The sequence below is a fragment of the Anomalospiza imberbis genome, chromosome Z (genome assembly GCF_031753505.1).
Source record: "Anomalospiza imberbis isolate Cuckoo-Finch-1a 21T00152 chromosome Z, ASM3175350v1, whole genome shotgun sequence".
Classification (NCBI taxonomy): domain Eukaryota; kingdom Metazoa; phylum Chordata; class Aves; order Passeriformes; family Viduidae; genus Anomalospiza; species Anomalospiza imberbis.
In genome coordinates this window covers 58116180-58133485 of record NC_089721.1, presented here as the reverse complement: position 1 = coordinate 58133485, position 17306 = coordinate 58116180, and the positions used below count along the sequence as shown (strand labels likewise).

The window sequence follows — 17306 nt, the reverse complement described above, 5'->3', positions numbered from 1 at the left end:
TTTTAGATTATATGCCTGTGCCTTTGTCATTACATCATTTGCAAAACCCACATGAAGTTAGTTGGTTCCTAATCACATATATTTTACATGCTACAATACACAGGGAGTAGTAGAATCAGGCAGTAGGTTTATGACCAAATGATGTTTCTCTGCTGCATATTATTTCATGTTAATGTAGGGAAGGAGAAAAGACTGGGAGATACTGCCTCTCAAGAGCAGTGCAGTAAGACTGAAAATATGAAATACAGACAATGTATTTATATCCCTCATCTATCTCACTCAGAGCTATCTGACATGAAAAATTTAGACAGAGTCCTGCCTTTGGGACTTTTCCAAGCTGGGCCTGTGTCCCAGTCAAAGACATGCATACTTGAATTGGATAACCTGAAAATCGAATTTAAAGTAATACATTTTAGTGCATTTCTGTGTTTATAAGAAGATTCTGAGTAGTTGCTATTCAGCAGGGGACCAAAATCACTTTTCAAAACTGTGTATGCCCCAGAATGGAATTGTTATCCAGAGGTCAGTTCTCTATGCTTTTAATTACTTTTAGGATGATTATCAGTTACTGTAGGTTCAAGCCTTTGGGATGTGAAAATTGTGATTAAAAGAGTGATTTTTTATGAGGAATGATGGACAGTAAGTTGTACAACACAAAATCATTGCAAAAGGCAATGGCATCTAAGTATGGCTACTCTAAGTATGATTCAAATTTTCTTTCCATTAAATAGGTCAAGCTATGAACTGAGACTTTAGAAGGCTTGCTAAGTTTTCAAGAGGTTTGGGCTCAGTTTACTAGATGTCTATGCCAGTTCCATCTCCATGAGTTTGGATTACAAAAAGCATTGATAGCATCATATGGCTTCAGCCCACTGATGCTTGAAGAGGAGGAATGGCAGCAACAAGGAACTCAGTGCTGCAGTGTCCTCTGTAAGAGTATGTTTTTTATGCGTATGTCTCCATTTCTGGTTTTTAAAGTGGTTCCTTTTGACACAAAGTCTTACCACATGGACTTAGCTTGGCTTGTGACTGCAAGGAGCAGTTTAATTTATAACTTTTCCTAAAACAGCTGCTGTACTTTCAACTCCTTTAAATCAGAGGCTTCTGCAGCTGCATATTTCAGGGATGCAGAAGGCTGGTTGTGCTCTCAATATTTCTTTTGATGTTAGGCAGCTCAGGATAAGATAAAATTGTGAACACTCCTTGGGTTATAACTTGAATTTACAATCTTGACAGCTCTGTTCCGGCACAGCGCCAAAAAGCTCTTGGTACATTTAAACAACGATAGGACGAAGTGATATTGTCTCCTAAGGGACAACAGGAAACAACTTGGCCTTTCAAAAATGTTACATTGATGTGTTTTCCTAGGACCATCAACTCTAAATATGGTAATCTCCTGGTAAAACATCTCCAGGGATCTCAATTGAAAGAAAGGTATGATATGATAAACTGCTGTATGGAATGAAAATAAGGGAAAAGAATGAAAATGGGAAAGCAGTTTCCTTTTAGATAAACTGTAAATTTGCAGGAGTAATTTCTTTATAGGAAAATTGATTACTTGTTCATTAAAGAGCAGCTTGAAGGGACACTTCCAGTGTAATTGTTGTGTAATGTAAGCACATGATGGACTCTCAGCATAATCTAGAACTTGTCATTGAGAGATAATACCAATGATTTTGTTGTTCTTTATTTTTACAGCAGTCATTTCTGTTTCATCTTGGGCAAAATGAATATCAAAAACCAATCTTGTAAGTCATGCCTCTCCATCAACACTGAAAGGCTAAACAAGGAAAATATGGGCTAAATGAAGCAGTCAGTTTTTATGAAAATAGGCATAGATAAAAACAGAGGTGCTCAGAACTCTCTTTTCATCACTCTTTGCTGGTGGACTCCCAGAGACAGAAGTTAAGGAGGGTGAGAACAACCAGCAAGTGGAAGAAGGTTGAGTCAGAGATTACTTGCACAGACTCAACACCTACAAGGCTATGGAACTTCAAAGGCTGCACCTAAGGCTGCTGAGAGAGCTGGCCTATGGCTGTGTAAGGTCACCCTCAAGAATTTTTGTAAGGCTGTGGAGAGTTTGGGAAGAATCATAGCAACTGAAGAAAGGCAAATATCAGACCTGTCTTCAAAAAAGGAGAGGAAAGATGACTTGGGGAACTTCAGGGCAGTCAGGTCTTACTTTGCTTAGTGAGACAATCATGGCATGCTTTCAGTTGGAGCATATCCCTTGCTGCATGAAAGAGAAGGTGACTGGGATCACCAGTGCCATTGACCAGGGGTGAATCAGGTCTGAGAGAGCTGGTTACCTTGTGTGATAAAGTGTTTGTGGACAAGGGAAGAACATGAAGTATAACTTTGACAAGATTTCCAACAGTATCCCACAAGCTCCTAGAATCCATGCTAGAGATTAGAGTCTGGGTGGATAAACACCTGCTTGACTGGCCAGATGAGAGGTGGTGGTCACTGGGCCAAATCTGCCTAGAGGCTCATGCCCTGTGAAGTCTTTCAGGATCTCCTCTGGGGCCTTTTCTGGTTACTGTTTCCAGTGGTGAACAGGGGAAATCACAAGAGCACTCTGTCAGGTTTGTAGGTGACACCAAGGCTGTGGGTCTGGGCTAAGTTCATCTGGAGCCTCAGGGTGCCCAGCAGAACTTCAGTGCTGATGGAGAGGGGATCAATGACACAGGGACAAGCTCCTCATTGCAGTTCTTGGCTGCATGCAAGAAACTACTTTTGCTTTCCCAAGATAACAGCCAAGCCCTGGAGGAGCTGCCCTGTGTGCCCTGTGGTCTCCACTCTTGGAGGCTGCAAACCTAGAGCTGAGCTACTGCTCTGTGCAGGTGATGAATAAGGGGCCTTCTGGGGCCCCCATTTCCCACCAGTGCTCTGGGAAATGCTCTATGGCTTTATGAAGCAGAGAACAATAGAAAATTGTTTTTAAAAGTGCAATTGAAGGTATCACATCAACACAGCTGTGATTATGCAGTAGATGGAGTTTTCAGTCTTTGCTTTACTAAAACATTTTATCATTTTAGGCAGTAAATGGGATGAATCAAATCCATGATCAAAATGTTGTGACTTTGCAGTAGGGAAGACAAGGGCAACCTGCTCCCTGTGGTCTGCATGTCAGGTGACATGGTCTTTGCTTAAAGTCATTTACACCTTTGTAATGCCATTGCAAAACTGTTACTGTCCTCATTGCTCAGTCCTTTCAATCTGCTTTGAGAGACTGGAAATCAATATGTAAAACTGGAGTCCAACATTTTTTTCTCTGGCAACTGTGAAATTTTATCAATTTCTAGGAAAAAATACCCTGTTGACTTTTTTTTTTTTTTTTGCTTGCCCAAAACTGAAGGAAGTATGGGTGAATAAACTTTTGAATATCTTTCTGAAACTAGCCACTCCTCTCCTTTGAGACTTTGCCAAAGATGCAATGGCTGTTATCTTGATTTCTGAGTAATTTCCATGGCAATATTTTTTTCATTCATATTTTGGTTTTGTACTATCAGTTTGGCTACATATCTTATTATTCAGTCTTATCTAGACAGAGACTTTTTCACAGTGCAAAGTCTATCTGTTTTGGTATACCCAGGAGATTTTACAGTGCTAGCTATCATAGTAAGAAACAAGCAGAGGCCAGCAGATTGATTTGCTGTGGCAATAGAGATGAGTCTGATATTGATAGGCCTAACTGAGGGCTCATGCTTCACTCAGCAGGCTTCAGAAGGCTGCTTGTTATTTCATTTTTTGGCCTAGAAGAATGTGATAAATGACCTCTTGTCTTGCTTTGTGGCTCTCTTTGCTCCATTTATTTGTTGTCATCATGCTCGCATGAATATTTCATCATTATTTCTACAAAACATAGCCCAGCAGGTTACATGAACATTAGTGTTTGAGAAAACAGACTTTTTCAGTACCAAGCTTTTGAAGAGGTTTGCCATTTATTCATAGCAGAAGGGTGGAGAGGGTCATAAGAAGCTCACTGACTTAATGAAGAGATGAAGGAGGAGGCAGTGAAAGAAAATTGACAGAACTGATAATTCTGCAAGCTGTTGTAGGCAATATAATATGTGCACTCACAGAATTTTCCCCCCTTGCTTACTGTAATTGTGACACTGTGCTGTATCTTTATAAAACACTTAGGAAAGACACTGCAGGTTCATTGCTTCATTGCCCGTGACAAAAAGAAGAAGATTATGGAAAGTAATAAGCAGCAAGCATTGTGCATACAGCTTATTCAAGGCAGCTGGAAGAACTGTGCATTGTGTGGCAGACCAGTTCTAGAGGGAATGAAATACTGCAACAATAAAGATCTTCATGGGATTGTGGCTGTATTAGTCCAGGAGAGGTCATCTGCGCATACCTTTTACATTGTAGTGGCTGACTGCAGAATTTGGCCCCTAAAAATTCCCAGATATGCCATTTCCCAGCATTCATATAGCTAAGGTGGTTTAGAGGCTGAATATTAAAGTACATGAGTAAGATAAAATGTTTTGTAAGCTCAGTTCTCTGTTTTGCAAAATATTTTCTCTGTATGTCATGAACTGTGGAAATTCATGTATTCTGCGGTTATAAACTGGTCAGGTCATGGAGAGAAATTCTCATATAAGGTGGGACAAAAAGAGGTGAGATTTTTATAATAGGTAGGAAAGAGGAAGAATTTCATCTTTTGTTAAGCAAAAGAGTTGAGAGGCAGCTGCAGGTCAGCGTAGTGCTTTGAAACAGTTGCTGGTTTTGAAATGGTTATATTACTTTTGGTGTTGCAAGGGTCAAAAAAATTGTTCCTCAACAGTAGAAGTTCCAGTCCTGCTTAAGTGCAGAAGTTTTTTTATGTGCTAAGTTGGAATGAGCCATAACTTTTCCCAAGCCTGCTGTCAATATCTCATTGTTTTTTCCTAACTCACCAGCTGGATTCTCCACACGTCTACTGGATTAGCAACATCTCTGGTGCCTAGACCTCAGCCTCCTACTGTCTGTTAAATGTGTGGTGTATGCATCTATTCATATTGCAAAGTATCTGTGGGGACACCTCTATAAGCATTGCTGTACTGAAGTACCTACAAGCTTTCAATGGTATGGGTCAGTAAAGAAGCCAAACCACGCACACAATTGTTTCTAGATAAAGAGAACACAAAATCATTAGGCCAACTCAAGAAGAAGGTGAGTTCATAGGATTACTAGGGCCACTTGTAGAAAAGCTTTGCACTCCTAATGCTCTGCCAGTTCTCTTCCTTCAAATATCAGTCAGAGCCCAATATGTGGCACTTGATATTTTAGATGGGCTAGTTGGGCTTTAAGGCAAAGATCCTGAATGCAGTTTGCAACTTGTCTGTGGCTGAGAGATGAAGGCCTTTCCTGCCAGATTTGCTCTACATATTAAGAAAAGGAAATACTCGTCCCTACTTCACACTGTAGTGCAGCTGACTCCAACTCAAGGCTGATGACACTGAACCTCTAAACAGCTCCTAATCTTTCTGTGGCAATTTACAAGTCAGGACCAAATATATAAGGAAGAATAAACCTCAACAAAGCACAGTGAAAATACATAGATGCACTAAAATAATTGTAAGAAGGATGGAATACCTGTGAATTGATGGAATGGATAGAATACCTGTGCAGGTGGAACATGCTGAATAACATATTAAAAAAAAAAAAAAGAAAAAAAAATAAAAAGAGGAAAAAAGGAAAATTACTATAATAAGAAAAAAGAGAAAAAACTGTAAAAAGGATGGGATAAATCCTCCACTGGTACAAAATATTGTAACACCATTTGAATGCAACTGACTTTCATCAAAAGCATGCTCTTACAAAACAAATGACTCTGTTTCACAAAATGCCTGTGTTCTGTATCTTTCATGATTAATGAGTAATTCCTCACAGCTAATCCACAAGAACAGAAGAAAACCATTTTTGGTTCCTGTTTTCACAGAGCATTATCTTCCACCAACGATATAGTCGCAAATTACAATCCTGATGCACTTTTTATGTTCTCCAATTTTCCCAGTTTAGAGACATTGCCAGTGTTTGTCCCTTCAGCTGAGATAAACAGAGTGCTTTACTAATGCTGTAAAACCCTGCTATATTTATTTCTGTCTTCTGTCCAGCACCTTATTTGTTCTCTCTTGGAGACACAAGCAGAATATTAATAAAAAAGTTTAGCTAATTTACTTCTTTATTTCTTTTCCACTGAAGAAGCATTAATTCACTAGGAGCATATCAGTAGAAAGCAGAGTCTGAAGCTTCTGAGAAATGCAGCAAAGCACCAGGGATCTATAACTTCTACTGGGGAAAGAGCTGAAATTTGTTGCCACATCCCTAACAGATCCATTTATGGATTAAGTAGAGATAATAAGAAAAGAGCAGATTCATATATCCATTCTTTAAGATCAAACATATGACCAGGAAGTAATTTTGATTTATTGCAGAACAGTGGAAATCAGTTTCTGCAACCAGTACACCAGACCCTCAAAGGGGTTAGGTCACTACATCCCACTAAAATGTGTAAGTGTATGTTTTAGATAGACTTTTACAAAGTATTAATAACTGATAGTGTTAAATGGGCACTACAGAGCGTGTAACATCACTGCTTTATCACTTTTGTTATAACCCACATTGCAAAAACTAAAGAATTGCTGCATCACAATTAGTCTCTTGAATTACTATCATTTTTATATTTCACGTTTCGTGGAAATCTATCTAGGCTAATCTATCTCTGACCAGTCGCAGATCTAGGGTTAGAATTGGGCTGTTTTTTAATTGATTTATAAAATGCTCAAGTTTAAATAGGTAGATCAGTGTGAATGTATTTTATTTTTATAATTTTATATGAGTTATTCTGAAATTCACTGAAGGGTGAAGCTGTAGTATTTTGTTTCTCTAGCAACTTCAGGATTTTTGAAGAAGATGTAAAAGACCACATGAGATGACTCCTTACCTGCACCTTCTGGAGCAGCATAGCTTAAAGTATTGTGGAAAGCCTCTTTATTATAGTTTTTGCAGACCACCTAATCTAGGGATGCTGCAGTCTGTTAAAAAGTATGGTGGTGGTGGATCCTTGCTCTCCAAGCTTCCATCTGGAGACTACAGCTGTGTAGCTGAAAGAGAAGACAAATAAGACTTCACAGAATTCACAGAATGATTAGGTTGGAAGAGACCTTGAAGATCATCAAGTCCAACCCGTTCCCTGACACCTCAGCTAAACCATGCCACTATGTGCCACGTCCAGTTTTTTCTTAAACACATCCAGAGATAGTGACTCCATCATTTCCCCAGGCAGACCATTCCAATACTTTATCACCCTTTCTGTGAAAAACGTTTTCCTAATATCCGACCTATATTTCCCTTGGTGCAGCTTGAGACTGTGCCCTCTGGTTCTGTCAGTTGCTCCCTGGAGAAAGAGACCAACCCCACCTGACTACAGCCACCTTTCAGGGAGCTGTAGAGAGTGATAAGGTCACCTCTGAGTCTCCTTTTCTCCAGGCTAAACACCCTCAGCTCCCTCAGCTGTTCCTCACAGGGTTGGTGTTCCAAGCCCCTCACCAGCCTCTTTGCCCTCCTCTGGACATGCTCAGGTGTCTCAATGTCCTTCCCAAACTGAGGGGCCAGAACTGGACACACTCAAGGTGTGGCCTCACCTGAGTACAGGGGAAGGATGACCTCTCTGCTCCTGCTGGCCACACTATTCCTGATACTGGCCAGGATGCCATTGGCCTTCTTGGCCACCAGGGCACACTGCTGGCTCATGTTCAGCCGGCTGTCAGCCACTACCCCCAGGTCCCTTTCTGCCTGGGCACTGTCCAGCCACACCGTCCCCAGCCTGTAGCACTGCAGGGGGTTATTGTAGCCAAAATGCAGGACTTGGCACTTGGACTTATTAAACTCCATCCTGTTAGATTCTGCCCATCATCCAACCATTCCAGGTCCCTTTGCAGAGCCCTCCTACCCTCCAACAGATCAACACACAATCCCAGCTTTGTGTCATCTGCAAATCTGCTAATGAAAGACTCAATATCCTCATCCACGTTGTCAGTAAAAATATTGAACAGGACTGGCCCCAGCACAGACCCCTGAGGGACACCACTGGTGACTGGCCCCAGCTGAATGCAGCAGTGTTCACCACTATGATGTTCCATGGTATTGAACACCATATATTTAAAACTGAACAGAAACATAGTTTCTTTTTGAAAGATAACTAACAAATGAAAACTTGTGAGTTCATAAACACATAAGTTTTTAGAAAAATTAGACTTTTTTGCTTGTTATATTGATGATCTTTGGCAGCTTCTCTCTAGAAATTTCTGAAGTGTAGGAAGAGAGTTAAATTTAACTGGATGGGGTTAAAAGGCCTTTCCTTAGTGGAAAATTATTTTATCACAGTGTATGTTAGAAGTTAGTTTCTTAGCATTCATCTGTATTGAGCAAGTTATTGGTCTAAATATGCCTGAGGCCAAAGGCAGGATAACAACTTCTATAAAATTGTACTTTTGCTAAGTTGTCCTGAGACTGCAAGATGAGCATTTTCTCTTTTTAACTGTTTGTTTTTAATTTCTGGATAAAAGAATCAGTTTAGAAATTCACTTCCACAGCAAAATTAAATGCATTTTTCTTGTGGCTGTTCTTCCCACTGCTATTATGAAGGAAGAGGATCATGTCATCTTCGTGGGGAGCAGTAACACTGAAAATTTTGTTCTCAGACAGAGTCATTGCACTTCTCAAGTCATCATAAAAATACATCATGGTAGCATAGTGTCAAGAGTGCTTGCATGTTAGATATTTTTGTAAGGCTAATGATGATGCTGCTTCAACAGTATTATTATTTATCTTTCTCAGGAAAAGATAAAAGCCAGAGACACAGGTTACAGATATTATAGCAGTAAGATTCAAAAGAAAAATGTAATAGAGGCATGTTGAGACTAACATGGCTTTTCTTGTTTCTCAGGTTCCCAGCAGAGTTAAACATCCCAGATGGCAGATGTTGGTTTAAGCTTTGGCTGTAAATTAGCCACTATTCAAGCAGCATCTGAAGAGCATCCTATGCCTCTGAACTAAAACGTGCTTTAGGGTGGTAAGCTCATATTATTGCTCAAGTTTCTACCAACCCTTTAGTTTTGAGACCTGTCTTTCATAAATGTGTGTTCTTGAGCTCTGAACTGACAGGAATGAGACAATTTTACAAATTAGAAGACATGATTATGGTTAGGTCCCTTTTATGGCCACTTTGTTGGTCTTTGGGATGGCCTTGTTTCCCCTAAATTTAATGTTTGAGTCCTGTCTGTCTCCTAGGCAGTCTGTATGAAACTCAACACACAATCCAGTAACTCCTTCTTACAGCTTTGTGAATGGACTCATTTGTAGAAAAGCTGACACATAAACCAAGCCCCAAAGGCTTATAACACACCAGTCAGAGTGTCCTGTCTCAAAAAGCACGAGTGCAGTAGGAAGGAAAGGAGAGATTTATGCAGCTTGATTGATCTCTTCTTCTCTGAATTGCAGTATTATTGAATGTCTTTCATTTCAGAGGTATTTTGCAGAACACTAACAGGCTCAGACAAGACTTCAAAATGGCTTCTCTGCATGCCTCCCTGTACTATTTCTCTATTTATTTTGGGGAGATAATTACACTGGCACTAAAGTGAGCAGTTGGAGAGGGATTGGAAGGATAAGGTCAGTGAAAGAGGTGATTTTGTTTATATGACTGTAAATCCTGAGGGAAGGCTACTAAAATGGAGGGATAAAAATGAAAAAAAAAGATATAATAATAATCTACTGGCAATTTTTTGCATACAAATTCAGCAAAGTGCTGGATGCTCATGGATTTCAGCTGATTCTTTTGACTTATGAAAATTGTCCCTGAACCACCTCCTCAGCAGGAGTCTGCAGGATCTTTTGGGTAGTGCCTGGGGCATGAAGTGTTCTTGTTTCTCCCAATGTACATGTTCACTAATCATTTGTAAAGCCCACTCAAGATGATGGAAAAATATCTGTCCACTGATATGAGGGACTGTTGACCCAGTTTTCACTGCATAAATTACTGATTTCATCCTAGAGCTTGGCAAAGACACTCTATATTTTCCATGCACAGCATACACACTGCTTATTTCTTCTGAATTGTTTTTGTGCTTTAAATGGGGAAGTGGTAGGGATAAAGAGAAAAGAAATGAAAAGGAGCAAACTCAGAACTCATGCCAGCCAATACAGGATAGGCACCTTTCCAAAGCAGTATGTTAGCAGAAAAAGCCATTGTCCCCACTGGTTCTGAAGAGATAGAAGGATTCAGGATCCAGAAAATGAAATTGTTATAGCTCCATAATTGCATCTTTCACAACTTTGGTGTCATACTGAGTCTTGTGAACTTGGCATCGAGCCCAGCAGCAGATGTCTTGCACTGCATTGACATATAGTGTGATGAGACCCAGGACAGAAACATAATTTTGCAGCAGGCATGTGAAATAATATTTTTGGTAGTCATTTTATACAATCCTGAGGACTACATTTTGGAAGAAGGGACAGGGCTGCTTTGATACCTGTAAGCCTAAATGACTTTAGATGAAGATCGGGGCTGGTTGTAGCATCCTTTTGAGGTGCCCAAGACACACAGAGAGGATCTTGGATGGCTGATACCAGGCAACACAATTGTTTCAAATAACTCTTCTCTGTTTTATCCCTTCCTTTTTTCCCTCTTATTTGGATTGTAAATTTCTTTCTGATGATTTTGAAGGACCACATCTTTACAAGTATGCCTCCTGATATTTTTTATTGGTAACACTGTGATAATACCTTGGAGTCCTGTGTAACAGAACATTCCTGTGCAAAGACATCAGGGCTACTGCACGGTGGAATGCAGTGTGTTCATTGTGTTAGTGGGCACTCCATTTACTTATTAGCTTATGCAAATTAATCAAAACTAATCAGTCATCAGCAGCTCTCCCCTGGGCTACAGTACTTTGCTCCTACAGGTACTTCATTTACGGAGGAAGGAGGAGCTGGTTTGCCGTACCATGTTGCAGGCATACCAGGAAGGCAAGTCAGAATTCATGTTCCTTTGCATTACAAAAATTGTCTCCTGGCTTAGAAACAGGATATCTTGGCCATCTTGCAGGTCACAAACGGGCATTAACTGGTACTGTCTCAGAAAACACAGTTTTGCCCTTGGCTACCTTTTCCTTCTCTCTTCTCTCATACCATTGAAAGCAATTGTGTAGTTGCTTGGTGGATCTCCCCAGAGAAGTGAAGCAGACTAAATATTTCTTTGCTTTGGCCTCTTAGCTTTACATGGGACTTGCTTCTCTCTGAGGTGCAAAAATCAGAGATTCACAGAATCACACAATGGGTAATTTTGGACAGGGCCAGTAGAGGCTGTTTAGTCCAACATCTCTGCTCAAGGAAGGTTCCACAGAGCATGTTACTCAGGATTGTATCCAGGCAGCTTTTGAGTATCTCCAGAGAAGGAGACTCCACAAGATCTCTAGGCAGCCTCTTTTAGTGTTCAGTCATCCTCACTGTAAAGTTCTTCCTCATGTTCAGGTAGAACATCCTGTGTTTCAGTTGTTTGTTCTGTCTTGAGGAGGTGGAGGGCTGAAAGGCTACCAAGCCAAGCAGTCAGGTTAAAGGCAGATGCAAAGCTGTTTATGCTGTTGAGAAATAGCAATGCCCACTTAACATGATGGTGAAATTCTGCCTGAGGTTCAGTCTTCAGTGCTCCCACAAATTGCATTACCTGTGACTGATAGCTTTTTTGACAAAAGGATGGTGATATTTCCCCCTTGTTCTGTAAATGTTCAGTGTAATTTTGAGATGCTGAGAGTGGAGAGTATCTGCTGGAGTGTCTCCTCTAAGTTATTTGTACACCATCCTGCAAAACACAGCCCTGATCTAGGCTGGGCTTTTTTCAGGCTCCTATAATTCAAAGACTAGAAGCCAATAAAAAGTGGGGGAATGGAAGTAGAGGAAGAGAGCTGTAATAATACACAGCACAGCTCTCTGCACTTCAACAGTGTTGGGGAAAGTCGGTGAAAAGATCATTTTTGAAGGTACATTTTTGTTTTAGGCACCTGTGCTTTTCTCACTATGCAGTCAGGAAGAAGAGGTAATTTATATGTCCTTTGTGTCCAAAGAAAATGTCAGGAAGTCTTTCTAGGAAGTACCCAAAGAGAAGTGACATGGCAGAACATTTCACACATTAGGTGCATTCGGGAGCACAGACAATGGTTTGCTAAGAGCTTGCATATGTATTGCAGAAATGGGCCATCATTAATTGCCTGTCTATTTCCAGTATAAGGCAGCAGTTCCTAAAATCTTATGTGTGCCATGGGCAAGATGCAGAGATCCTGCTTCTCTAGGGACAGGGCCATTACATTCTTTAATACAGTCTATAAGCAAGCTTCTTCCTATCCTGCATTGTTTTCTTTTTCAATGTGAAACTACATCTAATATCACATCAGGTCTCATAAACGTTCATAAGGTAGTGCAAACAGCAAGAAAGGTGAGGAAGAGAGGAGCCCTTGGTAAGCATTTATTTATTTAATGTGATCATTCAGATGTCCAATAGGAGAAAGCAAGACTGAACTTATCTGTACTGCTATTGGAACATAAGTAATAATGTTAATGACCTAGTACTTGAGAATAATTGAGACCTCAAGGGAAAGAATGATGGAAAGATATGTGGTGGGTAAATACAGAATGAAAAAAATCTTAAATAAAATTGACAAGCAATAACATTTAATAATTTTTATGGGAAAATTGAGAAATTAGTTTAATACAATTTTAAAAAGAAAAAAACCAATCTGGTTTACACAGCTCAATCTCTTCAGGCAGGAATTTTACCTGCTAAAATGAGGATTTGAACTGGTGGTTGTTGTGGCTTCCAGCAAAAGTCTTATTTTGAAAAACCTGAATTAATGTTCCTTCTCAGTTGTTAATTTGATTTTACTGCTACCGAGCTGGCAAAATGTAGATGTTGCTCTGCTGTGTTCTCTGCAAAACAGCTGCGTATCTGCCACACAGAGAATTGTACAAGCTGCTGATGTATAATGGGTGCTGAACTGGAGGCAGGTAGTTCTCCCTGTGCTTGAGAGTCAAGTCCTGCACAAGCTCAAGAAGGGAACAGGAATCCCATGAGGTTTAACAAGACCAAGTTCAAGGTGTTGCACCTGGGTCAGGACAACCCCCAGCAGCAGCACAGGCTGGGGATGAACAGGGGGAGAGCAGCCCTGTGAGAAGGCCTTGGGGGTGCTGGTGGGTGAGAGGCTGGACATGACCCAGCCATGGGCACTCCCAGCCCAGAAAGCCAAACCTGTCCTGGGCTGCATCCAAAGCAGCGTGGGCAGCAGGGGAGGGAGGGGATTCTGCCCCTCTGCTCTGCTCTGGTGAGAGCCCACTTGGAACCCTGCATCCAGCTCTGGAGTCCCAGCACAGGAAGGTCATGGACCTGCTGGAGTGAGTCTGGAGAAGGGACACCAAAATGATCAGAGGGATAGAGCACCTCTCCTATGAGGAAAGGCTGAAAGAATTGCTTGTTGGTTCCTGAAACAGCTGGTTTCCACCAGGATGAATGAGATGAAACTGCTGGTGGTAAATATGGATTAGGGCAGACAATTGTGTGGTATTGCCGGAGCAGACACTTCAATTCATCTCCAGGCTCAGACAGCACAGAGCAGTCTTTTGACTTGAGGCTTGTTTGTTTTGGACTGTCACAAATTATTTTTAATCTTTAACATAAAGGCAATGTGCCTTCAGTGGGCCAGTGACACTGAAATACTTTTGGTTATAAGGAATAGGTGCAGTGGTTTGGTCATTATCTTGTTCATCTCCAAATATTCATTTAATTCACATCTTCCCATTGGCTATGCTGGCAGGTAAGCCTCAGTCTGTGCATGGTATCTTTCAGCCAGGGTGCACAGAGGAGAAGGGAGCCAGCTCCATTTCAGTCTCCTTTTTCATGTGCTGTCCTGTGAGCTGGTGACATCAGCACAAAGAAAGAAGCATTCTCAGGGCCAGAAAATAAATGTAAAATAAAGAATATACGTCCAGACATGTACATGACTCAATAGGAGTGAGTCCTTTCTTTCTCTGTTGCTTGATTCATTTTGTAGAGATGCATGTCCAGAGGGGAGAGGCTGGCAAGATGGAAGAAACCGTTGAGGGACCTGTAAGTCATCCAACAACTTCCTCACAGTGATAGTTGGTGAAGACATCACTGGAGAGTCAAATGAACCTGAAACCAGAGTCCCTTCAGTCTGAGCAGAGGAAACCAACCCTGCAGATGGGATTGGATTTGAGTTTTTTGTGGGCTGGAAGAAAGGGACTTTGTGACAAGCAAGTTACATGAGAGATCGTTGGGGTGTTCTTGTGGTGCTGAATTGTAACACAAAACTGTCCAAGGGAAGCTGGCTTCAACAGATTATCTTCTCATAGAGGCACACACAGCGCAGAGGTGTACAAGCCTGGAAAGGTATTTTACCTTCAGCTGCAAAGGGCTAAGACACAGCCCCTAATAACAAGCTACACATCACCATAAAATCTCTTAACAAAAGAATTGTATCTCAGGAAGAAAAATCCCACCTTCTTCATCTCTGGAACTTATATTTCTTTCTGAGTAAATAGTGGTAATAAACAGCCCTCTGGTCTGAGGGGCTGTTGAGTTACTGTGTGCAGCCAGGGCTCCCTCCCTGCCTGGTGCCTGCTCCTGCCAAGGATTGGAAGCATAGGGCTAGTTATTTCGCAGTGAGGTCTGGGTAGCAGCCCCAGGAAGTACATGCAGGCATAGATGGAGGAGTGGTTGGAGGATGTGTAGCCTGCTTCACAGCCTGTGCCCAAGAGGGAAAGCCTGGCCAGAGCTTGGGCCCGCCACGGCCGACCTGTCGACAAGTAAATATTCTGCAAAGCACCACTGAGACCAAGAGAGAGGGGAAGCCCAGCACCCTCTGAGGGGCTGGTGAGAAGGAACTTCAGGCCATACAAGAACTTAAGAATGCCCAAAACCTTGGGCAACAACCTACAAAGAAAAAACATAGAGCACAGCAAATTTCACTTTTGTTTTCATGCCTGCCTTTCCTGTAAAACCAATGAGTCCTCAAGGAGATTGGAAATTCTCTTAAGCTTAAGGACTTTCAATAGGATAGAGGTGGTGAGAATAGATACAGAGCACATTTATCTGATGCAGATGGAGGTGTGGACTTCTATTCTGTAAACTATCTGGAAAGCATCAAGGGTTGTCACACAAACCCATTTTATTTGCTCGTTTGCTTATTTCTATTTGCCGCTGTTAAAAGACATTTTCCAATTCTGTACAACCATCCCCAGGAATTTCCTCCTTTCCCTTCCCCCACCCTCCTTTTTTTTTTTTTAATTTTTTAAAAAATATATTTTTCTTTTGATCTAGACTTCCCCTGAAGCTCTACTAAAGAGGTAGCATCTTCGAGTCTGGCTTCTGGCATTTTTGCTCCTTGCATTACTAGTCCATATCCTGAGGTGACTTTTGGGGATTGTTTGTCTATTTCAAGTGATAGTTGCAGTGCAGAGAGGCCAAAGTTGATGAGCCATGGTCTCATAATGTCAGTCTCCAAACATGACCATAGTAATCCAGTGCAGACAGAAACATGCTAGAACTAAACTAAGCAAAGACTACTGTCTTTGGAAGCTCCAGTGGGTACACATATGTCAGTTGCAGAAACCAAAGACTCATCTATCACTGTATATTTCTGGAACTGATGTTTTTATGCACAAAACAGCTAAATACAGCCTCTTCCAGGCTTTCTTCCACAACATAAATGATAAGGGCATTGGCAGAGGCTTGCTTTTATGAAGTTACTGACATTGAGTAAGATTATTACCTCAGGTTGCATGGAAATTTGTGAGGCATTTTAGTTGCAACTTGACAGAAAAAAACAGAATTGAGGAGTATTTTACCCAGACTGGTTCTACCCTATCTAGAGTAGTCCACCATGGTCAGTATAAAAATAGTTCTGGGAGATACCTTGGAGGAAAAATAATCTTTTTGATTGCTGAACATCATTATTTAACTATGCACAATGATACATACAGAATAATTGTAGCCTACACACTAAATGTGCACATTCTAATTTAATTTCAGTGCAGGACTTAATGGGACTGTCTCTGGCAGTATGCATTCCCAGAATCAGTTAAGCTGTACCTGTATGTCAATTAATCTCAGATTCATTGCTCTCATTGACAAAATTCCCTCCAGGCTAGCAGTGCCAAAGCTGGATGATGCAGGGGATTTTCTGTTGTGATTGTTGCCAGGTGATAACTCAAGCAAGTACAGGTCTCAACACCACATGTTCCCTTCTGTAGGCAAGAAAAGATTACCAAAGAGAATTTAGACAACGTATTTTGTGCTCCAATATTTTTCCTTATGTAGCAGAGCAGATTAAAGGAGCCAGGATGCCTTCCTGAAATTTATGAGTTGGCTGCAGAGAAAACTTGTGAGGTCCCTCAAGACCTGTTCTTTGGCTCAGATCCTTTGGAACTGAGCCCCCACAGGGATGGAGAGAAGTCAATACTATTCTTCTCTGTGCATAAGGAGCTCTTCTCTGTTTATAAGGAACAGGCTCTGTGTGGCTGTGGAGCCATTTGCTCCAGCCTTCCTGCTTTGCATTTGCAAACCCAGCATGTGGTCTGGACAGTGAGGGCAAGGAGCACTTACTGTCAAGTTCTTATCAGATCTCCGTGGTTGCTTTTGATAGGACACATCAAGTTTACTTTTGCATATTGCTTTTATATCCTTTATAAATCATCAGTTATTAAGAAACAGTCCTTTGGTTCAGGTTCATGCTTACATCATCCTTCATAAATCTTACATCAAATTGCTGCTCACTGTCTATTTTTCCTTGTGTGAAATATGTTTGACATGTCTGTTCTTGCTGTGATGTTCCACAGCTTTCTAGCCACCTTGCAGATGTGCTGATTGCAGGGTCTGTAGGCTTATCAGGAGCAATGGGTTGGTGGTAGTGACAGAAATGGCTCTTCTCTTGATTTTGCTGCTGGAAGTTGTGTCCTGGGAGAGATCTGTGTTTCTTCTGGTAGTCACATATGGAGTGTCACCTACTCTTCATGCCTTCTTTTTTTGCCATTAGTCTTGACAAGCTTATATATAACTGATGCTTATGTATAACTGAGATGTTTGTTGTGCTCTGTGAGATTTTATTGCTGGGTACATCTTTCTAACATAATTGCTAGTGATCGCTGAGGTCAAGAACCTAGGTGAAACATCGTTAGAGACCCTTAGGAAGATGACTGCCAAAATTTTTTTGACTTTTTTATATGCTAGCTCATTTCCAGAATCT

The 17306-nt window shown here is 41.1% G+C and overlaps 1 long non-coding RNA gene across 1 annotated transcript in view; it reads right to left on the bottom strand.

The window, feature by feature from the left end:
• The window catches only part of LOC137465168 (uncharacterized), a 29137-nt gene extending 21524 nt beyond the window's left edge, over positions 1-7613 (bottom strand). Inside the window, exons 1-2 of the long non-coding RNA XR_010994581.1 lie at positions 7461-7613; positions 6938-7097 (exon numbers count right to left, since the gene is read on the bottom strand). This is a non-coding gene — a long non-coding RNA (uncharacterized lncRNA). The remainder of the gene's footprint in view (positions 1-6937; positions 7098-7460) is intronic.
• Between the last annotated feature and the right edge of the window lie 9693 nt (positions 7614-17306).